Source organism: Eublepharis macularius, chromosome 4 (genome assembly GCF_028583425.1).
Source record: "Eublepharis macularius isolate TG4126 chromosome 4, MPM_Emac_v1.0, whole genome shotgun sequence".
NCBI classification, from domain to species: Eukaryota; Metazoa; Chordata; class Lepidosauria; order Squamata; family Eublepharidae; genus Eublepharis; species Eublepharis macularius.
Genome location: NC_072793.1, coordinates 165189828 through 165202039, shown reverse-complemented (window position 1 = coordinate 165202039; position 12212 = coordinate 165189828). Strand labels below are relative to the sequence as shown.

The following is a 12212-nucleotide window of genomic DNA, read 5'->3' as shown; positions in this document are numbered from 1 at the left end:
AAGATAAGAAAAGAATATCCAAGGTATACCAAGTACTGTTGAAGTGGTATACCGAGGATGAGATAGTTAAAACACAAATGGTGAAATGGGCTATAAACTTTAATAAAGAAATAACAATGGAGGCATGGGAATACTTGTGGAAAACTACAATGAAGACAACGACATGTATTAATATCAAAGAGAACATTTACAAAATGATCTATCGTTGGTACATGACACCAAAGAAGATTGCGCTAGGGAATTTGAATACTTCTAATAAATGCTGGAAATGTAAGAAGCATGAGGGCTCCCTCTATCATATGTGGTGGTCGTGTGAGGTAGCCAGGCAGTACTGGGGGGAAATAATAAGAGAAATGAGTGAAATTTTACAATTTCAAATTAATAAGAACCCAGAACTCCTGCTACTGAACTTGGGAATGGAGGGAATTCCAGCCCAACACAGGACGTTGATATTTTATATGACAGCAGCAGCTAGACTTTTGTATGCGCAAAAATGGAAAGTACAAGAAGTGCCAACTATTGAAGATTGGACTTACAAATTGCTGTATATGGCTGAAATGGACAAGATGACAAGAAAACTGAGAGATCTGGACTCAGGGCAGTTCAACACAGACTGGGAGAAGCTGAAACAATACCTGGAGAAGAAATGGGAGGTGGGAGGAAAACTGTGGCAGTTTGAGAACTACTGAAGTATTGAAGTAGAGGGGGGAGACTTTACCGGGGGGAGAAGAGATAAATGTGAATTAATAAGCAGTCAGATTAATAGATTGACATATATATAGATATATATAGGTTAACAAACAGAACATAGAGAAAATAATTAATTATAAGGACTAAATATAAGGAGCGATTAACTAACAATATTTTCTTTTTTTTCTGACAAGTTTTGTACCAAACTGAATGTCTGAAGATATAGATGGGTCAAATTGATTGACTACGTGAGGAGAGATATATAGAACTATTATAAAAAGATAGAATGAGTAATATATATAGAGAATAAGTCAAATTGTTTGATATAAACGAATGTATGATCTATATGGTTTATGATATATAGAAATATCTGAAATTGAAAAATTGGGATAAATTGTTTATCTAAGATGGAAACAAAGACTTACAGTTTGGGCATATAATGTTAAAAATAGTTAAGGATGTACTGCTTAGAATAATGGAGAATATATATTTGTTTTAGATAGAGGAAGCTAATAAAAGTAAGGGAAAGGGGACAAAGGGTTGGAAAGCTGTTGGAAGTCAACAAAAAGGGGGGGGAAAGGGAGGGAGTTAGAGATGAAAAAATTGGGGAAAATTGAATGTAAATGTGGAAATAATGGATTCTAACCCAATAAAAATTTTTCAAATAAAAAAAAAAGAAGCTGTGTTAGATTAGCAATCTCACGCAAAGTTCTGAACTGCTGAGCCTTCTGGGTCCATCATATCAAGAACTACCAGTCCCAGAGTTCCTTTTGCACAGGCAGGAGGGAGAGAGGGGCACCTAGTAGGAAGGGCAAAGCACCGTAAGACAATGGGAGCAAGTGCTGCTTCTGGTAGGATTTGCAGGCCCAAGATACACCTGTCTAATTCACTCACAGTCACAGACACTCACCCTCTCTATTGCCATGTCTGGTGGTGGCTATAAACACTAATCCGGCAGCTAGAAACATTCGAAGGTAAAAGAAAGGGAGCAAAAAGAAGCTAGAGGAAACCAATCTGCTCCAGAATTACTCAATGCAGATATAAATAAAAATCAAGAGTGCACTGTTCACTATTGTACATGCATTCACCAAATCTTGTCAAGAGGGCAGACGTATCTTTTGATATATATAGGAAGAACACACACAAATACCCCCTCTCTTTCATGATCACAATGACAAAACTGACCTCGAACACCCCTCCTCTCCTGTCACTCACCCCCACCCTCAGGGCAGTCTTTGATGGTCTTTTGATATTGTGCAGTAGCAATGGGATTGTCTTGTCCACACAGGAAAATCAGTTCGGAATGATCATAGATCTCTTCATAAGCAAGCACTGCTCTCTGCCCCTGTCTACAAGAGGTCCGGTGGGTGGGTGATTACGGACGGGGCTTTATGTTTCAGAGAGCTACTTAGTTTTTTTTAAAAAACATCATTGGAAGCTACCAAGCACTCACAAAATGGCAGCTTGGTCAGGGGATACTGTCACTGAATGACAGCTTGTACAAAAATCATAGTATTTCCTAGTAGGTCCACAGTGCTCATATGAGAAAACCTTTTTTGGGGAAGGGTTAAAGTGTTGGACTAGGATCTGGGAGACCCAGGTTCGAATCCCCACTTTGCCGTGGAAGCTTGCTAGGTGACTTGGGGGTTGTCAGGCACTCAGCCTAACTTACCTCAATTGGTTGTTGTGAAGAGCAAATGGAGAGGGAAGAATGTGGGAAGGCACCTGGAGTCTCCATTGGAGAGAAAAGTGGAGTATAAAGTGAAGTACAAGAAATACTCAAAGCAACTCCTTCCTCAAACTGTAATTTGCCAGGCAGGCGGGGAAGATACATTTCATGTTTTCTCTGGAAGAGGCAAATAGTTTGCAGCAGGAGGAAATAAGAAGTATCAATCCCGGCCCAGTCCGGAGCAAGATGCGCATGTGGAGCAAGAGGAGGGGATCGGGGCTGTCGTTTCCCCATACAGGGCAAAGACGGATGCAGCACTGAAGGTGAGGGGGGCACTTTTCATTCCCTGGGGAGGCATCAGCATACCGCCAGCCCGACCCCCAGCCCGGTCCGCCTCTCCTGCTCCCTGCCCGTCGCCATTGCGCTTTGCAAAGAACCCTTCGGCAGGGATGCGAGGGCGCCCTCCTGGCTTCGCTTGGGCGGCTGCGTCGGCGGCTCCGCAGAGGCTCCCGTTGGGCTCGGGGGAGGGTCGGGAGAGAAGCGCCTCCTCCGGAGCAGCCGCCGCGGCGGGGCCCCTCGCGGCTCGCCCAAGCGCCCGGCCTTGCCAGCTGTAGCGCCGCCACCCAGCGAGTTGAGTGGGGAACAAAGGCAGGCGCAGGCAGCCTCACCGGGTCCGGAGAGGGAAGGGGAGCGGGCGGAAGCAGCGGGGAAGCAGCCGTCACCTACGGCCGTTCCTCCTCCTATGAGGCGCCCGCTTGGCCCACTGAGAGGGCTTAATCCCAGCCAGGTAAGTAAGTGCGTGGAGGTTTGCTCCCGAGGCCTGAGCAACTGGGCTTGCCAGGGATCGGGCTCTCCCTAGTATCTGAGATTTGTGAAGGCTGCCAAGGGGTTGAAGGTTAAATGGCTAGCCCTCTGCCCACCCACGGCGGACTGAAAATTTTGTAAGCCTAGCCTCCATTTACGGAATTGTGGTGCTGGATGGTTTGGGCCTTCTCCAATTCTTGACTCTCCACATTTTAAAAAAATATATAATTCAAACCTTTTTTTGCGAAACAGTTATAAGGCAGTGCATGGCATAGGAGGATTATTGGGAGTCCCTATATCAATGGGGGGGGGGGACGACGACTTGGTCTCAGCCCCATTTGTAAAAACAATGGTGTTGAGAGTTTTCTTAATGGCAAGGCTGTTGCAAATGTTATTAAATTAATCATGATGAGACTTTTTTTCTTTCTTCAAATTCTAGGTTTGTTGAGGTGATGAATGTGTGTGACTTAATTTGAGGTGCAGGTTTTTTGAGCTGACCTCCTATTTGCAAAATCATGGTGAAAATGGATCACCTGTCAGTGTGACAAAAGCACTTCACCACACAGGTTTAAATGTATTTTAGAACAGGGATGTTAACTCAATGGCTCAGTAGTCACCGTTCATATACTTCACTCAGTCGCCCTGGTCAAACATTACAGTGAATACGCTTACAATGTGTGTGCACCTGTTTGTATGAAACAACCTGGTAACAATCAACATGTGTTCACAAATGTGTTGGGGACCAGTAACTGGTTAAGTGAAAGGTTTCAATCACACATTAAGCTGTACATGTAGCATGAGAATGACTCAATGCATATAAAAAGAAAAATCAAATGTACTTTGTCACAGATTATACATGAGTTCAGTGTAAATTGTGAACAGAGTTAGTGATTGTGAGAAAGCTTTCCTTAAGATTTAATAAAGTTTTATTTGAGAAACACATAACTGGAAAGGTTAAGGAATAAAATTGTAGGTGAGGATAAAATGTAACAGTTTAAACAGTATATAGACTGGACTGATACAAAAATATTCAGGCATCCTTAGGACCCAACAGAGACACTGGCACAGATACAGACTCAAGTAGTGGCCAGGCTACAATTTGGGACTGGTTACAGGGATTGTATTAACCCCAATGCTCAAAAAGCAGCACTGGTGGTTACCCATCTGTCCTCAGGCACAATTCAAAGTGCCAGTTGTTACAGGTAAGCCTAAAAGGCTTGGGGCCAGGGCACTTGAAGGACCATCTCTTCCCATACTGTCCAGCCCATCAGTTAAGATCTGCCTCTTGAGCCCTGCTCTCTCTGCCCCTGCCTTCAGAGGAGAGGTGGGTGACAGCTAGAGGCAGGGCATTTTCTGTGGCGTCACCTCATCTTCATATGATTTCTAACTCACACATGTTTTCAAGTGCACAGCTTTGTCTTCAGTTCTATGCACATGTATCTGAGAGTGGGAATTACATTTGAATAAATATGCATAGGATGATATGGGTCCTAGGTTTCAGAGAGAAGGAAAAGATAATAGGAACTCTTTAGAAGTGAGGATAATTTCATCATTAATGTGGGGCTAAGACAAAAACTAACACAGTTTTATTCTTTAAAAACACAGGACAACCTGTTCTTGATGATTATATCAAAGTTATGAAATTAAAGGGTTTTGTATGAGGCTGGATCAACTTATGCAGCTGAACGTCATGGAGAAATGCCGCGTTCTGCTGTTGAATGCTAACCCAAAAAAACAAAGCCTCTTGCAAATAGAAAACATCATAGAGAGAGGTTCTAAGGCCCCATCTCCAGCAACAGTAGTGTTCAACTTTAATTACAGAGAAGCATTTATATTTTTTTAACATCCAGCTTTATCAAGGGTTCTAGAGAAATTGGAAGCTTGCACGCTGTTCTGTGGCATGTCTGACTCTTCTCAGGCCCTTCCCTCATTCCAGGTACCCAAGGACTGGCTAAGGTTCAGCAGTGGTGGGGGAGAGACATGCACAGAGGTTAGAAGGTTATATAACTATTAATATTAAAATTTAAATATTGTATGTATGTTTTTGGTGGGGTGGCATAAAATAATCATTTGGTTCTTTTAGTGAATGTGGCTCTCTGTGAATCACAGAGTAAGAGCCACTGTCTTAAAGATTTTTTGAGAGTGCTTTAGGCTTTTAACGTGTGTTTATCTTGAATACTAAATTGTGTTGTTTGGAATTGTAATGCAGAAGTTAGTGAGAAAAGAACTGTGATCTAGTTGGTTGAATGGAAAACCCTGCAACCAGGTAGAGAGACCCTTTTAGAGTCTTGGCAGTGGGAGCAGGAAGGGGACAGATGACATGTTTTGGCTAAGGCTGAAGAGTTAGGGGACAAGATTTACGGACGAAGAGAGAGACAAGTTTTTTACTTTTAGAAGATAGCGCAGAACCACACTTGTCTTATATACTCTTCTTTGGGGGTGCAGTCACTAGGAGTAAGCCCTTAACCACTGAAGAGTTCATTTACCTGGGCGCTGATCCTGCTGAAATGGAAGATAACTCTTAGCTGAGTGTATTTTCTGAGATGGTGGTAAAAAGGTTGGGGGAACAAAGTTCCAAAAGAATAGGCAGAAAACTTTGGCAAGTTGGATGAGAATTGGATCCTGGTTCTTCCAGACTGTTATGAGTGGCTGTGTGGGCAGTAAGACTTTTTGTGAGATACTGTTTTTTGCTGACATGTTTGTAAGGTGGCTGCGGCAATCATTCCCAAAAGTCCCACCTCTCCACCTGGGCTCTGAACCAGTCCTTGTGATTTTGGCCTCAAGCAAATCCAAGTGTTAGTCAGCCAATCAGCCCACAGAACTCCACTGGATGGGAAGGGTGAGCCACCCTCATGTTAAAAAGGGAGAGAGAAAAACTTCTCAGACAGGGAATTTGGGGCTCTAGATAAGAGCATCAGTTTAGCTAGGGTTTTATTGGGCTTTTATTTGGGATTTGGAGTTGGCTTAGGGAAGAAAGCTTGTTTTCTTGAGACAAATAAGCATCTATTAAGGGCCCCAAATACCATACTTACTTGATTTCAATGGGCTTACACTGGAGTAACTCTTTTTAGGATTGCACTGTTAGTTTTGTAGGTTCTGGGGATGGGAGGGCAACCTTGAACCTGAGGAGGATCTTGTCAGTTGTAACAGGTTCCAGTGAGACCTCGTAAGTTGAGATACTGTTTGGAGAAAGTGGATCCAAATCTCCCTCAGTTTTTTTTTTTTACATTAACCGAGACTGAGTTACAAAGTAATCACTTTCATTGGGAAAGTTTGTAACTTCTGGGGGTGAAGTTGAGAGTCAGTTTCAATTGATAGACTGAAGGAATCCGCACAAGACATTTACCTTATTAAATACTTTATTTTCTGTTAAATATATATTGTTATCTCCATCTGAGTCTTGTCTGTCCAGTCAAATATCTGTGGAAAAAAGGATTCCTGTTTACCTCATAAATAATTACAATATTATTCTTTGGGGGCATGGAGATTAGACACTGTTATCATTTTAACCCAAACTTGTGTCACCCATTTACCTGATAGTGGGCAGTTAGGGTTTAAAAAGAGACAAAGAGAAGCCAGAGTGTGAGATTGGTCATTTTAAGAAAAGGGTCCGACTCCATACTGCTGCAGACCTGAGGTGTATCACTACATTATAAATAATACTATATAAATAATATAGAGTTGAAATAGGAATTGTGAATATGAGACAAATCTTCCCATTTCTGTTCTTCACAGGCTGCAAAAAGGTATCACTGACTGGATCTAGATTGCCATATCTTTCCAGAGCAGTGGAAACAGCTGTTCTGAATAACAAATCTGGTCATGGAGATAAACAAGGAACAGTTTGGATCCTATTTTTTTTCTCATGGAAGCCTTTCAGTTGATGCAAGATGTCAAAGCAAGGTAGGCTGTGAACTCCACTTCCTTTTCCCATGTAAAGCATCTCGTCCTGCGTGTGAATATAAAGTTACCCAACTGGATTTATTTGTTGATAGCAAGTGCTTTTTTTTCCAGGACTCCATGTCCTTTGAGGATGTGGCTGTGTATTTCACAGAGGAGGAGTGGGCTCTGCTAGACCCTGTTCAAAGAGCTCTTTACAGGGAAGTCATGCTGGAAACCTATGGGAATGTGGCCTCTCTGGGTAAGCAAATAGCTGGCTGCTGGGTAGATGGTCCTGAGTTATTTTATGAGAGTCCTGAAAATTCCCTGGTAGAGATCCCTATCTGTTCCTTATCCCTGTGCCCCCAGATTTCAGTTCTTCAAAATCACTGGAGAACGTATGTTTACACTATAGAATTATCCTAGTTTAACATAGTGTCAAAGATGTGACTAGTTGGTTTATGTTGCTTTTCATCCTAGAAGAATCTTGGATGTGCAAACCTGACATTATCTCCTGGTTGGAGGAAGCAGGCAAGATGTTTGTCAAGGACCCGGAGGAAGTGAAGAGCTCCACAGGTAACTTCCTTAGATGTTCAGGGAGAAGGGTTACAAATTTTGTTTCATAGATCCAGAGGAGTTAGCCGTGTTAGTCTGTAGTAGCAAAATCAAAAAGAGTCCAGTAGCACCTTTAAGACTAACCAATTTTATTGTAGCATAAGCTTTCGAGAATCAAGTTCTGACGAAGAGAACTTGATTCTCGAAAGCTTATGCTACAATAAAATTGGTTAGTCTTAAAGGTGCTACTGGACTCTTTTTAAATTTTGTTTCAGTGTCTGAGAGAATTGCAGTTATATATTGTTCAACCCAGAGCATGTCCATTGCTCTGTCTTTATGGATTCATGTCATCCCCTCATGTATGGATCTAAAGCTGAAATGGACCCAGGTTCCTCTGATGCTGGCTGGGATTGTGGCCTCAATGACTGAATATTTTCTCCTTCCTTAGATTCCATGTCCCTCTGGAATGATGAGTCTCTCTTTCTTTGTCCAAAAGAAGACATAACTGTGAGAGAGATCAAGATGGAGAATTTTCCACAGGAAGGCCTTTCATCAGAAGATGTGCTGGAGTTTTTCCTGGAAAGATCTGAAGAGAAGATTAGCTTCCCAGCAGAGGCGGCTGAGAGTGAGTTTTCTTTGTGGCAATATCAGAAAGAAGTATAACCTGGAAGGATTTCTTTTTTCCCCCTCTCAAAGCTGATGTATTAACTGGCGTAAATGCTTAGAAAGACTGAAAATTATAGACAGTATTTTAAAACATGATTGAATAGCATTCTACAATATAATACAGACAAACATTTTTACAGAATGTATCTTGATAGTTAAAGCTTGGTAACTTGCTAAAGCACTTCTCATCTGAATAACAAATTCCAGTAGATATTTAGCTGGGTCACATCCTGGGCCTTTTGTAAGTCCAACTACTATATATAATTCTCTGAGCTTTTCTGATCACTTTCACAAGGGCCTGTGCTCTTCCTCCAGTGACCAACACTGCTGCAGTAATTGCATTTAGAAATGTCACCTGGTGGTTTGGTAGCTCTACAACAGGTTTAAATGGTGAAAAAAATCAGGAGATCATTATGTTAGTACTGCCAGCAATTTTTCTTGTTGTTCTCCAGAATGGTTGAGGCCTAGGACACTGCTGTCACACATGTTGAAACAAGGCAATGCCTTGACTACAACACCAGCAATTAACAAGTTTTCGTGTTACATATCTTTGCAGTTTTGAGTGGTGAAAAATGCATTTGGACTGCCATCTTTCGAACATTCTCTTTTAATAATAAACTTACTGTAAATGCAGACCTTTTAGTTATCAGATACATTCACATCATTGTCTACATTATAACCCTAGGCTCTGTTCCGAGTGTTTACAGAATTTTCAAAACTATCAAAGGTTGTCAACCCATTCCTTAGTCTAAGACAATTTGTAACTGTAATTGCATATTGAAAGAGAGTCATTCCTCCTTTTACTGCATGGGTGCCAGAGAACAAAACACCTTTTTATTTTGGATAATGTTTCAGCATCTGATCAAAGCAGTTCCCTCCCAGAGTTTAGAGTCGGCCATCTTGAAGGCAGAATTAAATTTTTCAGCTCTAGTCCCTGAGGCTAACAGAGACATTGGCGAGGACAATTTGAATTCATATTTGGACCAGATTCTCAAGGTTTGTTTGTTTTATTTACTTCATTTATGCCCCACCTTTCTCTTCAATGGGGATTCAAAACAGTTTACATTGTTCTCCTTTTTTCCATTCTGTCCGCACAACGCCTTGAGGTAGGTTGAACTGAAAGTGTGGGACTGGCCCAAGGGCACCCAGCAAAATTCCTTGGCAGAGTGGAGATTTGAACCTGGATCTCCCACAGTGTAGTCTGACACACTAACCATGACACCACACTGGCTCTCTTTAGCGTGCGCTTGTTGGGCACAAGGGATTCTAGTCTTGTTTTCCCTTTTAGCCGTTAGTAAGGCATTCAAAGTGGCCTTAATATACTCTTCTTCAATAGATTTTAGAGAAGTACCATTTGCCCCTATCTGAAACTAGCTGACAGCCCAGACTAAATTAGCTGCTTCATAGTAAGTAGTAACTTTTCATGTTTGGGACCGTGACCCCCTTCCCAGTTTGTCCGTCTTTCATTCCTTATATTGGGATTTTAATTCTTGTCTTTTCCTAAGTAAATTCAGAAAAGAGACTCTGTGTATCTCTTACACATGTTTCCAATATCTTGATTAGCACATTTGGAAACAAGTAGAATGACCTTTGAGAATTAACATCCTTAATGCATTGATTTTCCCCCAAAAGGATCGTCTCAACTGAGACCAGAAGTGCAATTTCTCTTTTGTACTATTGATTACAGGAATATAATTCAGCCTAAAGAAGTCTTAATTAGCATTTGACAGAGACATACTCCAGTATTTCACAGTATTTTTCTTCCTTCATTTAAGTTGTTGGATATAGCAATCCTTTGGTATATTCTGAAATGTCACATTGTAAATAAGTTGCTCCAATGTACATGTTAATTTTATATTCTGAGAGTGCACCATATTCTTTTATCACCTCTCTCAGTGTCTAATCAGATCTTAATATGTCTGTAAGAAATATATCTATATAACAACAACAACATTTGATTTATATACCGCCCTTCAGGACAACTTAATGCCCACTCAGAGTGGTTTACAAAGTATGCCATTATTATCCCCACAACAAAACACCCTGTGAGGTGGGTGGGGCTGAGAGAGCTCCAGAGAACTTTATTATATTATATATTATATTATATTATATTATATTATATTATATTATATTATATTATATTATATTATATTATATTATATTATATTATATTATATTATATTATATTATATTATATTATATTATATTATATTATATTATATTATATTATATTATATTATATTATATTATATTATATTATATTATATTATATTATATTATACATAGCTCACGTATCAGAGTCTCAGTGGGAAAGGTGGTTATAAACAAAGTAAATTATTTATTTATTTATATTATGCCTTTCTCACTGAGACTCAGGACGGATTACATAGTGTGACTTTAGTACAATTAGTGGCAAGGACAAGGGCAGGCATTTCCATACAGTGGCAAGAACACTTTCATAAACAATGTCATAGGGTAAATGAATAGTTTCAAGAACATTTCCATAAACAGTGTCATGGGGTAAAAGAATATAAGTTTGCAAAGATACAGTATTAGCAAGGATCCAGTATGGGGTTGAGGAATTGCTGAAACAGAACATAATCAATTCTAGGACTTACATTGAACAACATAAAGCACAGGTAGTATATAGGGCTACATATTTAGAGCAATAGGTAATATGGTTCCTAACTCATTAGCAAAACATCTGTGACCCCTTTCCTACAATCCCACCCTCTTAGCTGAGAAAAAAAGGCCTTTTTGAATAATTGTTTTGCATTGTTTGCGGAAAGCCAGGAGGGTGGGGGCTGTCTTGACCTCCTTAGGCAGGCCGTTCCATAGGGTAGGTGCCACCATAGAGAAAGCCCATGAACTGGCTGCTGTCGATTTTGCCCATGTACTGGCTGGCACCTGCAAGAGACCCTGTTCAGATGAGCGAAGCTGCCATGGAGGAACATAGGGAGGGAGGTGGTCCCATAGGTATGCTTGACCAAAGCCGTGAAGAACTTTGTATGTAATAACTAATACCTTGAACTGAGCTTAGTAAACGATGGGTAGCCAGTGGAGCGACTGTAGGATGGGAGTGATGTTCATGCTCCTGCTTGCTCCTGATAACAATCGAACTCCAGCATTTTGCACTAATTGGAGCCTCCTAGTTTACTTAGATGGGAGGTCAATGTATAGAGCATTACAGTAGTCAAGCCTTGATGTTACCATAGCATGGATCTAAGTGACCAGGTCAGCCGTATCAAGATAAGAAGCCATCTTCCAGGCTAGAGTGAGGTTGTAGAAAGCATTTTTTGCCGCTGCCTTAACTTGTTTTTCTAGTAGTAGTGCTGGATCCAGTATAACCCCTAGGCTCTTAACTGAATCTGCAAGGGTCAGATGAACTCCATCGAAAATGGGGAGTACAATGTCCTTCAAGATCTCTGCCTTCCCAACAAGCATCACTTCAGTCTTGTCTGGGTTCAATTTCAATTTGTTATTTTTCAACCATTTCACCACGGCTGTCAGGCAGCGATCTAAGATTTCCACTGCATCCTCCGGGGACCTGGATAGTGAGATATAGAGTTGGGTGCCATCTGCATACTGATGGCATCCAACTCCATAGCTGTGAATGAGTTCTCCTAAAGGCTTTACATAGAGGTTGAATAACATGGGAGATAAGATTGCGCCCTGCGGAACCCCACAAGATAGTTCCCATTCTAGAGATAGCTGATCTCCAACAACAACCCTTTGAGTCCGCTCCAAGAGAAACTATTTAAACCAGTCCAGGGCACATCCTTTGATGCCCAATTCTGTTTCTAAACGCCTCAATAGGATGGCATGGTCTACTGTATCAAAGGCTGCAGACAGATCCAATAGAAGCAGATTGGAGGCATGGCCTCCTGCTTTTCCATGTCTGCTTTTCGTTTAGCAACTGAAAAACAATGACTAGCTGCACCCCCTGCTT

At 41.1% G+C, this 12212-nt stretch overlaps 1 protein-coding gene across 1 annotated transcript in view; it reads left to right on the top strand.

Annotated features, from left to right (window-relative positions):
- Positions 1-12212, top strand: part of LOC129329361 (zinc finger protein 208-like) — a 192776-nt gene that overhangs the window by 46114 nt on the left and 134450 nt on the right. The window lies entirely within an intron of this gene.